Source organism: Rattus norvegicus, chromosome 1 (genome assembly GCF_036323735.1).
Source record: "Rattus norvegicus strain BN/NHsdMcwi chromosome 1, GRCr8, whole genome shotgun sequence".
NCBI classification, from domain to species: Eukaryota; Metazoa; Chordata; class Mammalia; order Rodentia; family Muridae; genus Rattus; species Rattus norvegicus.
This window is the reverse complement of record NC_086019.1, coordinates 154,542,963-154,565,676: the sequence shown is the minus strand read 5'-3', so window position 1 is coordinate 154,565,676 and position 22,714 is coordinate 154,542,963. Positions and strand designations below refer to the sequence as shown.

Below are 22,714 nucleotides of genomic sequence, written 5' to 3'. Positions count from 1 at the left end.
CTGAAGAAAGGCAAGGTATCTAATATATGTATCCCAGGCACAAATTATTATCCAAAATAGACAAGGGTCCTGCAGACAGCATAGGTTTACCAAGAGTGTGCCAAACAAGAAGATAAAGATAAATACTGTCAACCCCCCAGATGTTTGCAAACAGTTAGATATTCTTTGAGATCTAGAGGCTTAAATGCTGCAAATTTTATCCTCAAGTTTCTTGTGTGTTATTCTGTGACATTGACATTGCAAATAGCAATACAACTTAACAAAGCTCTATTGAAAGGAGTCGTGACTCATAAACAGTATCCATTGGGTAACTGTAACAAGGGACAAAAGTCTTCATGACAGATCATGTTACCTGTTGAGTTCTCATCTTAGATGAGACAACACTGAAAGTTTTATGTCAATGTGTATTGGTTTTGTATGGTTTAGTTTGGTTTTGTAAGACAAAAAAAAATCTCAAACATAGCCTAGCCTGGCCTTGGAATTGCTATGTAGCCAAGGATGGCCCTTCAACATCTACTCTTCCTACCTTTCTCCCAAATGCTGAGATTACAGATCTGTCTCATGCCTGACAATTTTTATAAAGTATGTGTTAGAAGTGAGTTTCCAGGTGTTAACCAACTAGCTTAAGAATATGTCATTAGCACGAATCTTCTGTATTAATATATCCATCCCAATCAGGTCACACAGATAAATCACATTTTGTGTTAGTTTTCTCTTCTCCTTGTCCTTATAATGTGTATATTAGTAAATGATGCTTTGTGATCCTTCTCCACTTCAGTCTCGCACTATAAACTTCATTCTTATCTTAATATCATTTTAGAATTAACATTGAGCTTATTTTCTAGTCTCAATTTATTCATTTTCAGCACTGCATACGGTTTCACTCTTTAATAAGTAAAAATGCACGTGTAGTCATTTGTGCTGTTTGGAGATTTTGCAATTACAAATAAAGACATTACAAGCAAAAAGGTTAAATATGTTCTATTAATTTAGTACTCATTAAGTAACAATATTATTTGGTAGTCATTAAATTAATAGGTCTAGAAATAAGATGTTTCCATGCCTCTCTCCTATTCACCTGAGAAATTTTCTTGGAATTAAAAATGTAAATGTTTTCCTAGATTGAGGTTTTAGAAAACAAACGTTGACAATTTATGATAGTAAAAGGCATTTAAAAGAACTTAAACATATTGGGTATCTGCTTGTTTTAAAAAGTCCTGAATGACTTGGTTCAGAGGTAATGCAGATCAAAACTGCTGTTCATACTAATCATAATTATTGGAAGAATACTGAAAAACTTATATAAAGGTAACATGCTTCCAAATCCCCTTGTCTCAACTGCATCAACATCAGACATAGTAGCAGGTAATTTTGAAGAATGATCTCTCTTATTATTTATTACTGTATTCAAAGTTCAATGCGCAAGGTAAATGTTAAGTTACAGACTTGAACTTCCAGTTCCTAGGATATCATATGGTACTACATAAAATGAAAATATGCTCTCCACTGATAACTGTTAATTCTGCCAAATTTGTAGAAGTCAAATGTAGAATTTAGAGAGGAAAGGTAAACAAATATCTAATCATCTGAAATAGTTCAAGAATTTATTCAGTAAAAGTAACTTTCTGATTTGAAGCACCATGGTGATTATATTCTCCTCATATATTTCCTCAGTCTCAAGGAAATTACTCAAAGCCATTGATAAACTATATTTCTGCCTCAGCTACTATCCCAACCTCCCCTTTCACTCTAGCGTATGCAGCTCACCATTAGAATTCTCCTAAATACCAAATTCAGAATCTTTTTCTCAGCATCCCACTTGCCCTTTCCAGAGAACCTGTTACAGTTTATTATCTTTTCCTGGAACCTCTTTTTGTGGCTCCCAATCCTACATTCACTCAAGTCCCTCCCTCACTGTGTTCTAACAATATTCTTTCTAGAATGCTTTCCTTCTCCCTACCTGCCTAGTCTCCTGAAAACCCTCTTGCTGTGTCCTCCATCGCCCGCTAGATTTCCACTTCTTCTACAGTCCTTCTGGAAGACACAGAAAGACTCTAGTCATTTGTTCTTCTGTATCTATGTAGCATTTTACTTATGCCTTTATTATAGTGATTAGTACACTACACATTAATTATCCATTCACAGTCTTGTCTGCCTCTACTCAACTACCAAATTCCTTGAGAGCTGAGACTGAATTTCATTTACTTTTACATTCATGGCGGGAAGTCTTAGACATTCTATGAATGACTGAGTAACAATGTTTAAGACGCAGTGGCAAATGATTAAGTAAAAAGAGACCACTAAATAATCTGTCATTTTGGAAAGAGAATTAAATGAACAAAATTGGTGTCCCTCTGACCTGTGAATAAATCAAAACCTAGGAAACCTATTAAAATGCAGGTGTAGGATTCTCCAGGACTACCCTGTCTGGTAATTATGATAAATCTGAGACAGGCTGCATGAAAGCAATGCTTGATTTGCTTGGTTGACCTAAGGAAATTCTAATTGTGTAGAAAATGTTTAATCTGACTCACCGCCACAGTTAGTTCAACACTGTTGCCTCCTCCCTGGCCCACGTGACTAAATTAAAAGATAAAGGGCTAAAAATGTTGCTAATATCACTTAGATCTAGCAATTACTGGGGCTCTAATGCTGCAGAGCAAATATTGGTAGTCTTCAAAAATAAATGTAATTATTTTTAATAACCCCTCTTCCACCACTTCCAGCACCTTCTCCTGCTGAAGAAAATTGTAGGTACACTTAACTACTTACACGTCATGTAAATCAATACACCATTATAGAAATAAATAAAATTATCTTATTATGTATAGTAATTCCTCTAAAAACACTCGAGAGAAACGGAGAGCATCTTTACTGTGTATGGGTGCATTAACATTAACAAATGCCCAAGTGTGCTACCAGGTAAAGCCAAGCACTAGCTGTTTCCATCAAGTATCACCTTGGGAAAATTACACTGGACCAGATTTTTCTTATAGTAAATGCTCTCTGGGAAGTCATAGGCCCATCTGGAAGATGCAATAACTGAGTGAAATCGCTGGGGTACTTCTAGGTAAATTGCAGCTTCGGTGAACTGGTACCCTGGAATACTGAAAGAGTCAATGGAGCATTGAGTGACGATGTCTTACCTCTTTGGGGGATTATTTCTAAGCGAGGAGAGAGCACCTTACACCATTAAGAACATCACCCTTGACCTTTGGTCTCCTTTAACGACTGACAGCAGAAAATGGTCCTACCAACTTTCTAGATTGTTAAATTTAATGTATGATCTCTGCATATTTTGTCAGAAACAATAATATAGAGCAAGCTCTTTACTCTGACAAGTAGCATATCCCAAAGTTGTCCTCTTTGAATTTTCTTACTGATAAGGGACACAGGCATAAATGTTAAAACCATATTATTTCATGTAAAACCTAATCCAAATATCAAAAACATTCAATTCAACTGCTAATAAATTAAGCAAGAAAGACAATAATTCAACCTGCAATCTTCTGGAGCTAATTATGTGCTAAGCCTTCTGGCAGGCACTGGGAATACTAGAGGACATAAAAATGTCTCTGTCATCTCAATAATTGTACTGTTCTGGGGGAATAAAAAAGTATTAAGAAAAATATGTTCTATAAAAGGAGCATGTCTTATGTATATTTAAAAATTTGAAAAATCACACCACTTAACAGATTTATTTTCATCATAAAATTTAGTCATTAAGAAATAAAACATAAATTATAATATAGCATTATAGATATGACATTAAATCTGGTTATTTTCATAATAAGTAGCAACATTGTGATCACGCATAACTGGGCCACTAAGTGAAAAACTAAATGAATTTACATATTAAATTTACTTTTCACATGCTTAAAAACAGTTTGTGCAACTGAAAATGAGAATTTATTTCTTGGGCATTTACCTTATATTGCTTATCATGCTTCTTATCTATGTAGGTTAGTTGAGTTCAAGCCACATGTGATGATTTATGTCTGTCATCCCAGCCCTTGGGTGGCAGACGAATGGGGATTGCCAAAGGTTTGAGACTAGCCTAAGCTACATAGTGAGTTCCAGGTCAGCCAAGGCTACAGAGTGGAGCTCTATCTAGAAGCAAACAAAAGATTGTGTGTATATATATATATATATATATTCAACAGCAGGTTTTCCTAGGGTTTATTGTAGCATCCTTTAAAATGGAGCTGGTAGTAGTATATACTACTCTTGCAAAGAACATGAGTTCAGTTCCTACCACCCCTATCTGGCAGCTCACAGACTTTTACTCCAGTATACTACACTGCCCTCTTTTGGCCTCTGAGTATCCTGGCTTGTGAGGTCATTGGGGGACTATTTTAGAATCTGTGCCTCTGCAGCAGCAGGGGTCTATTACCACTGAAGGCCAAATGAACAGCCTTTGTCTGGGCTTCTGCCCCAGATCATACTGATATCTGAGGGCTGTGTAGAATGCTCACCAACCCTCACCTAAGCATCCTGGGAGAGTTGGTGTCGGCCCTGAGATCATGAGAGCAGGAGAACTGATGGAAAGTGTGTGGGTAACCTGGCTCCAAGAACATGAACATGGGAGAGCTGGCCCCGCAATGTCTCCCATAATACCCCTCTTGCCTCTTGCCATCTATGTGAGGCAGCCATGCTGGCCCTGAGCTCATCAGAACAGGAGAGCTGCCCTGCTCCTCACCTGTTTCAGCACTCAGGAGAGCAGGCCTTGAACTTCATCTGGGCAGCACAGTAGAGATGAGCCAGATGGCAGGTAGAGGGCATGAACATGATGAGCATGGGAGAGATCATCCTTCCCCACTTGCCATCTACATCAGGCAGGAGATCTAGCCCCGAGGTCATGAGAACAGGAGAGCTATTCTTATTCCTGTCCTGATGCAGCACTAGGGAATAGAGCAGGCCCTGCATTTTCCCCAGACAGCACAGTAGACATATCCCTGGGTCGGGGGTTTGTAGATGATCTGGCCCAAGGCCATGAGTGTGAGAGAGCCAGCCCTGCCTGTTGTCTGCTGGGTGGTGGCACAGTCAAGGGAGAGACGCCTTCCTCCCCTTCCTTGTCCCACAATATCTATGGCAGGCAGGAAAGCTGGCCCTGGGATCATGAGAGTGGAAGAACTAGCCATGTCCCTCACCAGCTGCAACACTCAGGAGAAAGTGCCCTGAACCTAGCCTGGCCAGCAGGGTAGTGTTGGCCCTGGTAGTAGGGGTTACTGGGGAGCTGACATGGAGGGCATGGAACAGGGAGAGCCAGTAGGCTGACCAGCTCAGGTACCTCTCAGGCCCAGATGCAGGACTTTGAATTGGAATATGCCAACACCTACCCATTCAGTGAACTGCTAGAGCGTGTGAAGTGTCTTGTCCAAACTTCAAGAGTCCAAGACCCAACACTTCAGGATCTCCATGACAGGGCAACAACAGGATAGCCAAGAGAAGTCCCAGTAAAGGTCCAGTATCAATCGAGTATCAGAATCTAAAGGTCTTGTACCAGATCAAGGAGTCATTACAATGAACATTTGCAAGAGAAGCAGTGTGGATAGAGGGTAGACTGCGGGACACAGTGACAACACAGCTTCCACAATGAGATGGTTTTCTGTTGGCAGTTTGGGGGAGGGTTGTAAGTGTAGAGGGCAAATAGAAGGAGAGGAGAAGATAAGTCGGATTTTAGGGAACATGATGTGAAATTCACAAAGAATCAATGTTAAGTAAAGTCAAGTTTCCGAAGGTCATGAAAATTATGTTCTATAACAACAAATATCAAAGTTGGAACACAAACTATGTTTGGATGTGAATTTAAATTCCACATCTGTCTCTTCACTAGCATGTAGCTTACCAAATATGCAAATCCTTAGCTACATATTAAGATTCAAAGGAAGGTAGAAGTTGGTAACACTAAATGCAAAACAGAGAAGTATAAAATATATTTTCGTAATGGACATATAGGTGGTAACAGGCTATTTTGTTTTTCCCATAGCCTTCATATAAATAGCTTTAATATTGCAACTTTGAGCAAAGGCCATGCTTGAATATTAAGCCAATCTGTTTCAAGAAAATCTCTTGAGTTTTCCTCGAAGGCAGTTTTATAAAATTCTTGAATGGAATCTGGACCCAGGCCTTGTTTCTCTAGCACTCCATGCAGGATGACTCAGTGGTAACATACTTGCTTACCGTTACTACAGATTCCCAGATGGCAAACCCATGGCTACACTGGAGCAAGCAAAACTAAGAATCTGGCTCCTGTTAGATCTTTGTAATGGCTTCTTTTACCTTATTTATTTTTTCCTAAATAAATAATCTGCATGCTTCACTGCCTGATGGGGTGGCACTTACTTCTATCTGCTTATAGAAATTCATACTATTAAGAAGAATTTTGATGCTAACAACAGTCTTTACATTTGGAAACACACTGACATGTACAATGTGCTTTCAGACACTAGGTCTTGTCTTCACAGCAGGACTTTGCCTTACAATGCTGGTGTCCCCAAGGACCCCTTCCATAACTTTTTCTCTTCCTTCTTTACAGTCTCCCTGGGAAATATTATCCACACCTGTGAATTCACCCACCATCTACAATGTGATGATGCTCGGATCTCTATTTTCAGCTTAGTGCTCACCTGGGAGCTGTAGGTCTGAACACTCAGCTGTCTAAAGCTCTCAGGGCATTCAATGGAGACTCTCAGCATGCACAAATTTTATGCTCTCTTCTTCCAATCTGCTACCTTCTAACATTCTCTAGAAGTCAATAGTCGACAAGTACTCAGTTGCCCAAACTGAGAATAATCAAATCCTTACATCTCTGTTTCTGTATGTGATTGAGTCCTGCATTGGTTTCAGTGGACTTCCTTCTTTTTTTTTCTAAGCTGTTTCCATAGTCTGAGTCTTTTTACCTTGTTTCATAACTAGAAAAACTTTCTATGTCTCTTCTCTGTGTCTTGACCCACTATTGGATTATCTTTCAACTTCCCTCCGAAATTGATAGTGCTAGAAATAAAATAGTCCCCTAGCTAAAGTCTTCAGAAAATGTCAGATAGTCATTACAGGTACAAAGATTGCCAATAGGGCAAACTCTGAAACACTTGACTGAGAGTGCACTAAATTTCACCATGCCACTCTAAACTATGTCCCATCAACTTTATGCTTCTCCTGCCCTGGACATAGTAAGCACAGCGTGTATTTTCTACTTCCAAAATGTAGCTAGCATCCTTTACTAGTACAATGTCTTATGACAGAAATTCTCTCCCTCCTACTCTTCCTTCAGGGTGCATTTCAATATTCTCCAATACCACCAAGCATGGTCAGAGCTTCTAGTCTAATGGAAAATATATCTCATCTGTAAAGTTATGCACACACACACCAGAAAGCCCTATTAAGATCTGAGGCATTCAGTCATAGGAATCCTTTTATTCTTTGTAAGTCTTATAGTCCACAAGCTTAATAGAATTAGAGTCATACGGTTTTCAAAGACACAGCACGATGTTCATTTCACAGACATTTGAAAGTCCCTGTAGTCCTACAATTAAAACCAAAGTGAAGTTAAGGAATGTCCTCTTCCTTGGTCATAGTTATAATTATAATTTCAAATGTGATCGCTTCTTGGCCTTTTGGCTAAGATCAAGTGTAGTATCAAATGTGTTTGAGTAAAAACAGTCCTAATCTATTGAAAATTTAAATTCTAACATATTAAAATACAGAGCTAGTGAAAACTAAAGTCAATGTCTTAATTAAAAAAATTATAACAGGTAATAAACAAAAATCACTAGTATGTTTAATATGTGAAAAATTCATTCACAAATAAGTGAGAGTTTATTTTCTAACAGCATGATATGATACTTATTGATGAATGGAGAAGGAAAAGCACAGCGAGGTAGGCCTCTAGAGTGTGCAACATAGTTGAGAAATGCAGGAAGTAAACCAATACTGGAATAACATTGTTCATTTTTATAGGTATTTTAAGACTGTGTGTTAGTGTGTTGGTCGGGGTGGTAGCCGTGATGGTGTTTGGAGCTGTCTAGTGCATGTTTATGTGTAAAGAGCCCAGAGAATGATATCAGAAACCCTGCTCTACCACTTTCCTTATTTCCCAAAACCATAGAACCCACAGGTAAGTAGGGAATCTGGTAAGCCCTGTGATCCTCCAGTCTCAGACTTTCTCAAAGCTATGCTTACAAGCTTTTCCCTTACCTGTATTTGGTTGCTGAGGTCTCAATGCCAGGTCCTCATGCTGAGACAACAGGGGCTCTGATCCACTCCAAAGTCCTACCTTAATGATATCTATAACATGGCCCCCAATTTATTGTTCCTGACCTTCTTTTCCAACAAGATCAGACTGTGCTATTTCTCAAATATATATCTCTTGTGCTGGAAATGAATTTTCTATCTTTCTTTAATGCTATCAAAACTGTTTTCTCAACTTATTTCTTTCATTCAGCCTTTACTCTTGAAGACAAGGTGAATAAACCGTTTTTAAGAGGTCATTGTAAAATGTTAATGAAGTACTAATTCTCCCAAAAAGGCAAGTTTATGTAGATAACCAAATAAATCTACACTTTTTATGGATTCTGTGGACTTGCTCCTCCTATGAACACAATACATTCCCTTGCATTTATAAGGAGAAAGGAAAAAGAAAAAAGGAGAAAGGAAGAGGGAAGGAAGGAAGGGAGGAAGGGAGGAAGAAAGAAAGGGAGGGAAGGGAGGGAGGGAAAGGAGGGGCGGAGGATGGAAGGAATTTAATGAGTGATTGATGCTCATGGAACTCTGTGGTCCAGTTTCCAAGTCTCCATACTGAGCTGAGGTCCAAAGGGGCCTATGGACTTGTGCAGATCACTGACATCTTGTACTTAAGATGCACGAATTTCCAAATGTATAATCTAGCCTCTTAGAAAATAACTTAGATGTTTATTTATGTTATCTTTGAAAATAAGTATTTCTCCTCTGCCCTATTATATATTATTTTAAGAATACTTCTCTTGGACTATAAGTATTATATACTGGTATACCTGTTTCAGTGAATTACAAGCAGCACACTATTTTATTTTGCAGCATGTTGTATAGACTGTCAGACACATAGATATCTGATGTCAAGGTGCTTATCCTATGAACTCAACCTGAGGCACATCGGTTTACCTACAGTAAATATTCATTGAATCTTTATTGTTAATGCTCTCACAGACTACCTTTTTGTCCTAATTTTGGTTTAACTATGCTATTGACTTCCACAATTGTTTTAATTACTTGACCTCTCTCTATATAGTTTAACTATAGCTGTATTATATGTAACTATCTCATTTCTCTGAGCCTATCCATAAGTCAAATATGATACATAGGCAGACAGGTAGATAGAGATGATAGACAGATGAATGATACATAGATAGATGACAGATAGATAGATAGATAGATAGATAGATAGATGACAGATAATAGATAATATATAAATTTCTCTCAAGTGTAAGAAATACCACCTCTCATAGTCATATGTTAATTTTGCTTCATCAAATGGACCCTATCTATATAAATAAAGTTGGACTTGTCAGTCAAGACACACTGAGCAGGCCTTAAGCAGCCATGATTCATACAATCTCATTTCCATGGTGATTGCCTTAAATACCATATCTTCAGTCAGCACTTAGTCTCCCATGAAAATAAATTGAGCTTTGCAGTCCCTTTGGGGTTTAAAAAGGCACTTCAGAAGTCTGTGCTAGAAAGTGCAAATGTCTTCTTTTTGGTTCTCTGGCTTTTTCAAGGTGGGATTTAGATATGGCTCCATTTCCCCCAGAAAATTAATTATAAATCCCATACCTACTGTCACCCAAAGTTTAGCTTCAAAGATGGACAACAGTTTGAAGAAGGGAAGAGTGAGTGTTCTGACTTTCCTTTATTCAGATTAGGTTTCTCTCATGTATGTAGATGTGAAATAGAGAAAACAATCTGAAGAAGTAAAGTCCTGGTTTTTGTTACTTGGCCTGGTGTGTTCCATTTTGTTTTACTGCTCACACTTTTTATTCTAAGCTGAAGAAATGGGCCCTATAATGCTGTGTGACTAACACATTCACAAAACTGATGCAAGAAGACTTTTAAGTTCACATAATGGATGTTTGCCAATTTACTGCTTCCATTATTTGGACATCAGCTGTGTGTGAGTCATGGAAACAGGTATAGCTTTTATTTGAACTCATTTTCCAGGGCTGAGGCAACTAAAATTAAGAGGCATTATGTCACTGCTTATCAATTCTTTATCCATCACTAAAACCAAAGCACATTTGGAATTAAAAGCTTGTGTTCATTTTGTAATTCTACATGGTGGCTTGAAAGTATGAGCAACTGTGGCTTACTTTTGTATTACCCATCAATTTTGAGGATCCTGGATCCTCTCATTATTACCACCAAGGTTTCCAAATGTGTAGGCATAGGAAGGAAGATTCCCCATCCTCTCTTCTAGACAACCTCACTGACATTGTTTGTTTGTAACTCTGAAGTTATCAGAAGCTGTTCTGCACACACACATGCACACACACATGCACATGTACATGCACAGGCACATGCACACAATGCATATCATTGATTCAGTCTACATTATGAAAAATACATCCTTATGATGGATTTGGCAAGGTTAGCACTCATGAATCTTATAAGAAAACTATGGTAAAAAGTAGATACCAATTCTTCTCAATCATTTTCCAAATACTTTTGTTTCCTTATTCCATGTACTGTACATACCCAGCTTGGTTATGCATTAAGGAGACAGTATACCTTTGGATAAAGTATTGGACAGCTGTGATCTTGACATGTCATTGGCCTCTCTGGACCTCAACTGACCATTGAGACCTAGAAACTGGAGGTTATCTAGTCATATAAACAATTAATAATGAAGTTAAAATTTTAGAGCTATATATTAAAAAGAGTTTCATCGTCTTTCCATTCTTCCACAAGACTTAAATTGTACAGAGATAGACAGCTCACCATGGTGACTATAAAAATCACCTCAAAAAAATCAAGGTCAAATGCCTTTAAACACACTGGAAGAAGGAATAGCTTCTGGCCTTATGACCAACATTGTTTAAGAAAAATATAAGAATCATAAATGTGAGTCATGTGTGTATTTTTAAATGTTCTATCTGCCACAATAAATAAAAAAGTGTCAAGTCCTATTCTATTTAACCCAATATATCTCAAATATGTCAGTTTAATATGTAATCAGGGTAAAATTTTCCACATTCATCTTAAAAACCCCTGTATATATTTTATATTTACAGTGCATCTCATTTTAGACCAGCGACATTTTGACCATTCAAAACGGCTTTCTCCTTTACCCTGTGTTGTATCAAGAAAAAAGTGCCAGGATATAACTTGAGAAAAATTCTGGACATCTCTAAGGCCATGCACATTCTGCTTTCTTGTCAGTGCAGGAGTAAAATTCACTGTTAATAATTGTATTGGTACAGATTATTATGGTTTTTATTGCTGAAGAGCTTCCACCCAGGCTTAGAACGTTACTCTTACACATATCCCAGAAGGAAAAAAAAGTAGAGGACTATGCTCATGTCATGTTGGAGACATGGCTGGACAATGCATAGGAAGGAGGACCTATACCGCTGACTCAGTACATCCTTATGATGGTTTTGGCGATGTTAGCACTCATGAATCTTACAACAAAGCCTATCTATGTAGTGAGCACTAATGTTCTCTGTCACTATTGAGGAAATTAAATAATATAGGCTCACATGTACAATAGCAGGTAGAAAAGAAAGTCAAATGTAGGATGTCAAGTCTTAAGTGGAGTGGTTGCTCGATATAACATTGATTCATGAAACTTGAGAGCAATCATCATTTAAACAGTCCACAAAACTAATAACCTCTTCTGATTTTGGAGATGCTGCTACAATATATCACCTTTACAAGCTTGGGTTAACCCTTTCCCTAGAAGTATTTGAAGTTTCTTTCAGTTCGTTCCCTACCACAAAGACATACCATTTTTTCTTCTAGTATTACTGAATCAACCCAATCGCAATACCTTGTGAGGGAGAATGGTCATCCTTACATATTTTTGTATCATCAATGCTTTTATAGGATCTCTAGTTTTAAAAATAAGGGAGAGAGAGATGTTTGTGGACAGCAGTGTGTTATCAACAGGAAAGTCTGGTACTGCCGTCTTTTCTGTGACTTTGGGAATATGGGTTCACTCTTTTAAGATGCAATTTTATAGTATGTTAAATAAAAACAGTAAGAGTCACACGCCAGGATTGTTGTAAGAACTATGTGTAATTTATTTCACGTGCATAAATGGCTACTTTTCTTTTCATTTGTTCTTTCATCTATGGCTCCATAGAGTATGACTGCTCTCCCGACACATTACCAGGAATGGTGGCTGTATACTTCAATAGACCCCCTCCAACACTATACCAGAAAACAGAAACTCTAGGCTTCATTCCCCCTCAGCCTACTCATCAGAACTGCAGTAAACAAGATAGATACTTTATGTGTATTTTTTGTTTCCCTTTGGAGGAAATATTATCCCCTAAGACTCTGCCAAAAATATTTTGCCCGAGATGTTCCTTGGAGATTTTGTGTCACTGGTCAGTCACCCTTCCTACTCATCCAAAGCCCTATATTTTGCCTCTGGTCATTTCTGTTTTATAGTCAATGCAAACTGTGTCACACCAGGAAACTTGGCCTTGTTTAGCCCTGAAGGAGAGGATAATGAGAGAAGAGGTGAGAATCACCTCGCTCTGCAAAAATCAATGTTATTGATTGGTGGACTGAAGGTAACTGGAAACAACTTGCTAGATGTAGTGGAAAAGAATGAAGGAAGGAGATGGGCAGAGAATCTCCATAATGAAAATGAACAGACTGTCCTGAGAACAATGCTCATTATGGATTAAGAGTCCTGCATCATCGATGCCCACCCCTACCCAGCATCTACTGTTCCAGTCATTCTGTAAATCTTCTGACATGTTTATCTGAACTACAACAGTGTTGGAGGCCTATACTCACAGACCCTCAGTTTTTCTTCAAACTATCTTGGATTTTTCTTATCTATTTGCGTGAGCTGTATGTTTTTTTCTGAACTAGTCAATTCCCTTTTAAAAGTATAGGATTTTCCTGAGAACAATAGTGCTTAGATTTCAAATTTGAATCAAATCCAGTAACTCATCACTCATTATTTGTAGACATGGATGTAACTTACTATTAATGTTTGCCTCTGAGAGAGAAGACAGTGCTTACCTTGCATGAGATATTCAGCCTTTACATGTTAAAAAATACCAACTGATGACAATATGGAATTTTCATGCTTATAAAGAAGCAGCCATGAATACCCCACAATAGAGATTCATGATATTGCACTAGAAACACAAACTGATAAAAGACAGAAAACAAAGATGCTTCATTTAATGAAGAAATTAACAAGTCTGTGTCACCCTGAGCCATATAGGGGGAAAGTAAACCTATTTTCTGCATTGAAATATCTGACTGAATAATAAAAATTAGAAGCTAACATAATATTCAGTTCTTTGCAATGCTCTAGAATATACAAGGTAATGTCACACATATTATCTTGCTTATACTTTTACCTGAAAATAGATTTTTTACCACACAACATATTCTGACTATGGTTTCCTTTTCCCCAACTCTTCCCCTCTTCAGCACCCAATGAAATCTATGGAAGTATTTTAATGTTATTGTGAGGCATCTTTCATGTATAAAGTGATGACATGGGTCTTTTCTAGGTTATAAAATTAATATTTAAATTTTAAAAATAAAGTTAAAAGCCTAGACTTAATTTTTTGTTTTACTTCATAATCATATTATTATACTTATAAATCTAGCAGGGATTTAGATTTAGCATTAAAAATTTTATAACTTAATAAAATCCCTTAATATTTTAACCTGAACTTAATATACTTGTAAAATTTTCATGTTTAAATATTTTATCTGAGTAACAAACAAAACTTTAAAAGTACTTAAATTATTTATATCTAATTATAAATCTTAAAATATGTGTTTTAAATTTTTCCATAATTTGTAAGTGGAATGTTTCTAAAATATTTTTAATATTATAAGTAAAAATCAATTCCCTACTATTTCACAAATAATCTGTTTTAATTTAGAAATTTTTCGCAAAATGCAAATATATTCATTATCAAATATATATAATTAGCTGACATAAAATAATAATAGAAGGGTTAGGTATCTTTATTACTTTTGAAGTAATTAAATCTTCTCATATTCTTGAACTCCCTACAGAAGAAAACATAGGGCAGATATTGAGGTAGGGATCCCAAGTACTCATTAGTACTTTCTTCTCACCTGCCTGAGGCTATGTATTGGTAAAACTTTTTGACAGGAGATGTGCATTTCCGACACCAAGGGTCATCTTTCTGGTTTCCTTTAACTGTAAAACTAAGCACCACATAGTTACCACCTCTAATTTCACAAAGGAGTTGTGTCATAGCCAAACTTCTTGGGATTTCAGATGTGCTGTAAGGAAACTCTCAGCTACACAACTAAGTATATAATGTACACTGAGGTTAAAACCCATTCATACTACTTCAGTTGACAACTCGTCACCTCCTTTGAAGTACGTCAGCATCTTCTGAGTGGCTTTTACATTATCTGTGAGACTCTGCCTGTTGATAGCCTGACTCACGGTGTGAGATAAATGTTTGCTGTTATCTTCTCAAACATATCGTCTAGAACCTAAACACCAGAAGCTGACTCATTACCTACAGGTCCACAGACAAGCCACTAAATGGAAAAATGTGTTTCCTACTTGAGTCTTGTACCCAAAACCCCATTCTTTCATAGCTCTAAGCATAGCAGGACTTGGATGGATTCTAGCATGGGACAGGGGTAAGAATGAAGATTTTGGATGGTCTTAGGTATAGAACATCCACAAACAAGGAAATGTGTGACCAGTTCACATCTGGCTTTGAAGAAAAGTAGGTTTGGCACCGCTATGGGGAGGTTCAAGTCGAAGAGGATGCAGGAAAGCAAGTTGGAACGTTTCTGTGGCAGAAAAGATAGGGAGAGAGCCTGCATGGATGAAAGGAGAAGTAGATAATGCAGAAGGAATCATTCAGAATCAGGACAGAGATAAACTGAACAGCATTTATGGATTTACTAGATTCCACAGAGGCTCCAGAGTAAAAATGATTGCAGTGTTTCCACTCCAACTGCCCAGGAGAATACTAATAATAAGCAGGTTGTCTGGCTGGATTCTGTTAAAAGAGCCTTTAAACCACCACTGTGAAGCATGTTATTTGGCTCTGGTGGGTGTAGCAACTGCATTAGGGACTAGCTAGTGACATACTTACATTAAGCCTACAGTTTTTCCTTGTTAAAAGTACAATGGCAATAAACCTTTTGAAAGCCAGATTCCCCATATATATATTTTCCTCCAAAGTGCATCTCATTTCAAACCTATTCCAAGGTTACACTCCAAAGCCTTCCATCCTCTGCGAAAGTTAATGGTCTGGGAAAAACAATGCTTTCGGTCCCTGCCTACCTGGGTTTATTTACTTCTCAAAGGAAGAGGGGGAAAGCATGTCTGTTATGCAACCTATTGAGACAATGCCTAAGCATAATTATTAGTGACACAAAAACGTTCTTGATATGTTATAACAAAAACAAAAGCTACTTGTAGATCCATCCCAAAGGCATGTACACATTTATGCACTCACCTCAAATGGCAATGAGGACTTCGCTCTGAATAGCAAGGTTATAAGAATTTTTTCAGGGCAGTTTCTATGCTTTATATAATGTCTCTAATGAGCAAATATTCTTTCACAGTCAAATAAAAGTTGAGAAGTACCAAGTATACCGACCTATTTGAAACTGTTCCCTCACTGGATGGTGGAGGCACGTACCTTTAATCCTGCACTCCGGAGGCAGAGACAGGCAGATGTCTGAGGGTTCAAGGCCAGCCTGGTCTACAGAGCAAGTTCTCAGATAGCCAGCACTATATGGAGAAACCATGTCTTGAAATCCAAAAGCAAACAAACAAATAAATAAATTTTCAGACATAAAAATAAAACTTATCTCTCAGTCTACATTTTTAAATGAATCTGAAGGTCATTGACTAAACATTGGAAACAAGTAGACTGCATGGTCTTCTTCTTCTTCTTTTTTTTTTTTAAGCTACCACAAGGTTTGGGATGCATGGCAAAATGTTGCCTTCCTCTTTTCCAAGTGTAGTACACATCACACTGCCTTGGGTATTTTTTTTCACTCTAGGTACACTCTTAAATATACCAGGTAACTTGTAAAAATAGGCAAGAACACTCATATACCGGTTTTTAAAATCGCAAAATCTAAGCATATGAGTAATAATATTTGCCTTACTTCCATCCTAAAGAACTCTGTTTCTTCTGTTTACTTTAAATTCTGTCCTTGTTTTAAATCATGAGTGTCAAAACAGGAAGCAAGACTGAACCCCTGGACACTTTTTTATGACCGGATCCTTTCAGGCTCAAGCGTCTTTGTTTTACTGGTCATCTTTCACTTTCCCATAATTAACAGGGAGGTTCCCAAGGCACAGTACAATGTGGATTTATCTTGGCAATTTTTCTCACTCTATTTATTACATTAATAATAAGTCTAGGCATTGGCAAATAGACCTGTTACAGGGTTTGGTTTGTTTTGTTTTATTTTGTTTTGTTTTGTTTTGTTTTGCACATCAACTGATTAGGAAGTCTTTTAAGTATAAGTACCCTTTCATTCCCCTGGATCCAAGTGAGCGTATAGGCTATCTGACCTATGAGGATTTTTCCAGACTTTGGCTGATGGAAAATAGTGGGGGAAAAAGTCAAGGGAAAGGGAACTCTACATAGATAAAAGTATCGCAAGCCAGAGAAAGCACCAGTGTTACCATAACTAAAAAGTTAATATAAATCCCTTTGGAGAAGGGAGTCAAAGTCAAAGAGCAGCCACTGGATTCATATGTCAAAGAATATGTGGAGAATAGGAAAGGAGATCTTTCAGGCACTGTTCTGCCCCATGTTTCCTGAGCAGAGGAATGGTTTCATCTATTACCAACTTCTACCCATGAGTCCCAGGGTGATGTTATCTCTATATGGCTGACTCCTTCCCATGTGAAAAAAATTTAAATTAAATTAAATTAGAAATAAAAGACAGGGCTTACTAACAAACTTTTCTTCAGATTCCTGTGGCAATGAAATTACTGCTATACACAATACCTGCTGCATTATGGATATCACCAAATATTAGCTAGTTCTTCTAAGTGCACTAAATACACGGATTGTTAAGCTAAACTTCAAGGCGTGAACTCTTGAAAGTCACTACTGAACCATGAATTCCTAGAGGAATAGAACAAATTGTCTATCAGGACATGGACAAGGACCAGGCTACCTGGTCAGCTACCCTGAGTTCACTACACATCCATACACATCTTGCTTACAATTGGCTGACTGGTGACATTCACTGTCTTTTCATTTTCTCGCCCTTAACTGAGATTGTGGGCTTCAGAAAACAAGGAATATGCCTTGCAAATTGTGAGCTATGATCCTGCTCATCTCAAACACATTAAGAAAGGTAAATGAAGGAATTTGTTTTAAAAGGGTCAGTGGGAATTGCATGTCTGTAACTATATGTCTGGTTATAATACTTCTGGTTTATCCCGAGCAACATTGTAATCAAGTTAACTTTTAAAATTAAAAATAAGACAGACAGCATCCATATGCATACTTTTTGGTGAAAGCATGTGCTGGTTTCTAAAGCTTAGGTTGAGTGGCAATTCTAAGTTGTCTGTGGGAGCTCCTTCCTGCACTCTCAGAACCTGAGACATCAAGGCAGAGAGACTGCCATTAATTTAAGGACAGCCCAGGTCATATGGTGAGTTATATGCCAGCTTCTGCAAAAGTGTGAAAACTCATCGCACAAACAAGAATTATAATTTAAAATTTTTCATACCATGTGTTACTGTGAAAATTTTGGGACCTTTTTGGGTCTATGCCTTTCTTAGGGAACTAGTAATCAATTTTTCCCCCAAAACGTGTTAACCTGCTCCTTTGATTCTGGATACACAGAAAATATTTTCCAAGTTTCAGTGTTGTTGTGTATGAGATAAGATCTTGCTATGTAACTCCGATTGACACCCACAATCCTCATGCCTCATACCTCAATCTCTCCAGTTTGAGATGACATGTGCCATCACACCTGACCGTGTGCTTGCCCGAGGAGTTACTTAGTGACATGTCTAAGGTTCAAAGATGTTTCCTTACAGATTCCATTGCTGAATGAATACTCTGATTAGAGGCATTGGTTTTGTAGCAGACACAACGCTCTTTGAGTAAAGAATCCATTCCCCTTGGTGTACATCCGCTCCTATTTCATATCATGCTAAAGGGACATTCTACAAAACGGGTTCTGTGATATGAATGGAGAGCATTCATTGGCCATCACTCATCTAGCAAATATTCATTCATTAATTGTCACGTGAAGTCATATAGACCTGAGGAGACAGGATCCTTGCTCTCATGAGTAACTCCCAGCAGACTTAGGCAGGAGCTAGGAAATTAAGCCTTGACTACAGGGATGACCTGAGTGTTAGCTAATCTAACTTACTAAAGGTTTAGAGGATTTCAAAGCATAGAAACGTTCAAGATTTGTTTCCTCAAACATAATTTTATATAGACCTAAGCAGCATATCTCCAATCTCTTGGATACACACCTGTCCTGTGGATAGTCATTGGGACCTTTAAGTTGGCACTTTGTTCTGAGAATTCTTGTGTGGAAGTATATGTCCCACACAGTAGCCTTGGTGACTAGGTTTAAACATTGTCAAATGACTTAATTCTCAAATCTTCCACTGACAACCAGTGGTTCCCATTTGACTGACAGAAACCTGATTTGTTCACTGGATATACCCTTGACATTTTTCTTCCTGGTCACCCTGGAGACACATGCACGTGCACACACATGCCCACATGTACACATGCACTTACACGTACATGCACACCTTCCATATTCACCTTGCATAAGGCTATCACCAGAAACTACACTGAACATAGACCTCCAATTTCCTTCCCATTTCCCCCCCTCTCAGTAGTTATTATTATACTGTATGTATTCTACTTAACAATTTTATTTCCTACTTACTGTACTGCCATGTAAATTCCAATGGAAGGGATTATTCCCTGGTTCATTTTCTGCCCCTTATTTTTAGCACCTGTTTCAGTGCATGAACCATAACAGATGTTTACCAAACAATGTTTGTTAAATAAATGAATTGCAGATGTAAAAACAATACCTGATGTTTGACCCTAGCTGTTCTTTATTAGAAAGAACCCTAAAGAAACAAATGAATGAAAAATGTGCCCACTTTCACTGCTTGTTTTGCTTTGCCAATAGTTGAGATATCTGGAATACAATAATTCTTGCTGTTCATGTATCCATGCATTATAACTTGGTATCATAAGGCTGCTATCAGAGTTGATGGTTCAGTAAACGTGGACTATAACTGGACTGGCTTCATTGGCAATTAAGAGCTGTAATCGTAGGCAAATTATTTTGTTGCCTGAGTAAATTTCAGTTAAATAAGAAAAACAGAGATAAACTTTATAGAATAATAACATTAACATTCCAGAGAACACTGTGATGTTGGAGTGCAGTCCACGAGGCTGACAAATGGCAGCTACTTTTGCTATTCATAATATCCCTTATTCTTCGTTACTTACATTATCTTAAAAATTTTGAGTTACAAAACTTCATTAGAAGTTGTAAATCAACACATCAATATTAAGGACAATTGTAACATTAAGAATCTAGTGAGGTTCTGGTGCATATTGGCATCATGAAGGCTAAAATTATTCAGCTGGAATCCTGACAGGAACCACCTCTGATTTTGTCATGAGCCATACTCTCACGGCACCTATGAGCCGTAGGTGTTACACAAACTGTCCACGCACTCTGATTCATGATCCTACAAACCCTGACTACAAAAAATAATGTGCTTACTCAAAGCTTCAATGTGTGCTCTGCTTCAGAATGCAGCAAAGAGTAGGTGTCAGCAATGCAAAGACACTTTCTAAACCCTTTCCTTTTGAGCCACCCTTCATATTTAAATTCCTGAAGCAGATTGTTAAAAAAAAAGTGAAGACAATAAAATACAGTTCCTGTCTTCAAATGCTGAAAGTCTATTTGTTGATTAGAAAAGATCCTAAACATTAGCAAAATTAACTAGATGTAGAAGATCACATTATAAATTACATGAAGCAATCCAGGACATGTTGCTGTGGGGGCTGGGGGAACGCCTCAGCAGTGAACAGTGTCTTCTATTCTTGCAGAGGACCAGAGTTTGATGCCCAGCATATGCATCACGCAGCACACAAGTGCCTCCATTTTAGCTCAGGGGATCTGACACCTTTTTCTGCACTTGATGGACACTACTGCTGACATATGCACACACACACACACACACACACACACACACAATTAAAATAAAATACACATTTGAACTGTATTGTCATACAAATGAAGGATAAAATGTATTCAGTTTTTAAAGAAATCAGGGGAACAGACACAGATTCGGTTCAACTTCTTAGAGTGTAGATTCCCTTGACAACTTCTAAGAGGAAGGATGGACTTTGTACAAGGATGGTCACCAGAGAAGAGACCTAATTGCAAGAAACTTTTTTAGAAAAAGCTTAGAGACAAAAATTGCATGAAGTATCAGAAAAGAAAAATTGGGATAATTCAGCATATCGGACGTCTGAATTCTAGAGTGTAGAGACAGACTTTTCAGCAAGTTGTTTTAGTGTGAATTATTGATCCTTTCATCTTAGTCTTACAAACTAAGTGTACAAATTCAGAAGAGTAAATGACAACTGGGTGCAGACACTTTGTGATACTCATTAGAGTATTTTAATCCAAACTTTTATAATGTCATATATATGTGCATATATATGTATATATATATGATTAAGATAATAAGTAAATCAGGAAGAAGAAGTGGAGTGAATAAAATCAAAAAGTTTAAGATTCCATGGATAAATTCATTTGGCCTGTTAGCTGAGTACTTTTTACTTGGTTCTGTATGTGCTTGCACATTAATAACAAAAACGGCTTACAGTTTAAGCTTCTATAATCCAAATCATATTCTAGCATATGTGTATGTTGCTTGATTGTTGTGGCAATGGTAGTTAGAGAAGAAATATTAAATCATAACACATTCCTCATTAATCATGGGTTTTAAAAAATTAAACTTGATTTGTGTGATTTTCTAACAAAAGTTTACTTAGTGGACTCTATCCAATACAGCTTAGTTGAGTGAAAATTTTGACTTTTTATAGCACTTGTTGTTTATAGCATTTATTATAGCGCTATATATCACAGGACTTTTATAGCATTTATATGTGGTGCACCATTCTTGTGTGTGTGTGCACATTAGTGTGCATAAATGGCATGGGTGCATACTGCAGAGTAGTGTAAAGGCCACCAGACAACCTCTGGTGTTGATCTTTGCCTTCTGTCATGTTTAAAAGGGTCTCTGTGATTCTTATATTGTTTAAGTCTGGCTAGCTGGGCTGACAGGTTTCAGTGATTCTCCTATCTCAGTCTCCTATTTCCCTGTAAGAGGGAGGGGTGCTATGTGTCTAGTTCTTATACAGTTATTGAGGATTCAAACTCAGGCCCTCATTCTTGCAGTACTCTCATGCAATGGGACATCTCTCCAGTCAACATCATTCTCATAACAGTTGTTATTGCCCCTGTTTACAATTGAAAATACCCTCAAAGTATTCCATGAGGGAAAAGACAGACTCAAATGCAATTTTCTAGGAATCTTCAAAATTCCTGTTCTAGAAGCAACTAGACAATACTGTTTTTCTAAAATATTCTTGTGCTACACACAAGGAATTTACAAAATGAAAGAGGAGGATTCTTGCACCCAGGGAGTGTAAGGGCATTGGGATTTACAGAAAAAACAGAAGTCAAACTCTAAAGACTGGAGCCTCACATTGGTCTGCTCCCTGCACATGTGATAGAACACCTGGATGTTCCTTCTTTCCACATTATATTCCCTATCTGTGTGGCTGGTCTGACTTAGCATTCCTGTCTTAGAGTGTGTGAGCTTGTAGGTTTGCACAGAACCATACTTGTAGCAGTTACACAAGCAGGAAACTCCTGATATGGAGAACTTAATATCCCTCAGAAAATGATTGTTCACATTTTTACTTTCAAAAAATAAAGCTGTTTTAGTAGACAACATGATGTAGACATCTGATAAAACAAACTACTCATGTTGTATCATCAAAGAGGTACTATTTATTCATAGAACACATGCAATTTCAGACCAAAAAGGAAATGAGCATTCACACACCGATTACATTACTTCCTTTTGTGTGACAACAATCAAATTAGATTGTTCTAATCATTATCTGTTAAAAAAAATAAGTAGCAATGAATATCCTAGTAAGAGCACCAGTGGAAGGGGAAGCCCTGGGTCCTGCTAAGACTGAACCCCCAGTGAACTAGACTATGGGGGGAGGGCAGCAATGGGGGGAGGGTTGGGAAGGGAACACCCATAAGGAAGGGGAGGGGGGAGGGGGATGTTTGCCCGGAAACCGGGAAGGGAATAACACTCGAAATGTATATAAGGAATACTCAAGTTAATAAAAAAAAAATTTAAAAAAAAAATAAGTTAAAACAAAAATCTAAACCAGTATGATACCCATCTTTATTACTTCAG

The 22,714-nt window shown here is 37.6% G+C and overlaps 1 protein-coding gene and 1 pseudogene across 16 annotated transcripts in view; one reads left to right on the top strand and one right to left on the bottom strand.

Moving 5' to 3' along the window:
• The window catches only part of Dlg2 (discs large MAGUK scaffold protein 2), a 2,051,694-nt gene that overhangs the window by 1,350,562 nt on the left and 678,418 nt on the right, over positions 1–22,714 (bottom strand). The window lies entirely within an intron of this gene.
• Positions 7,601–7,696, top strand: LOC120100420 (U2 spliceosomal RNA; annotated as a pseudogene).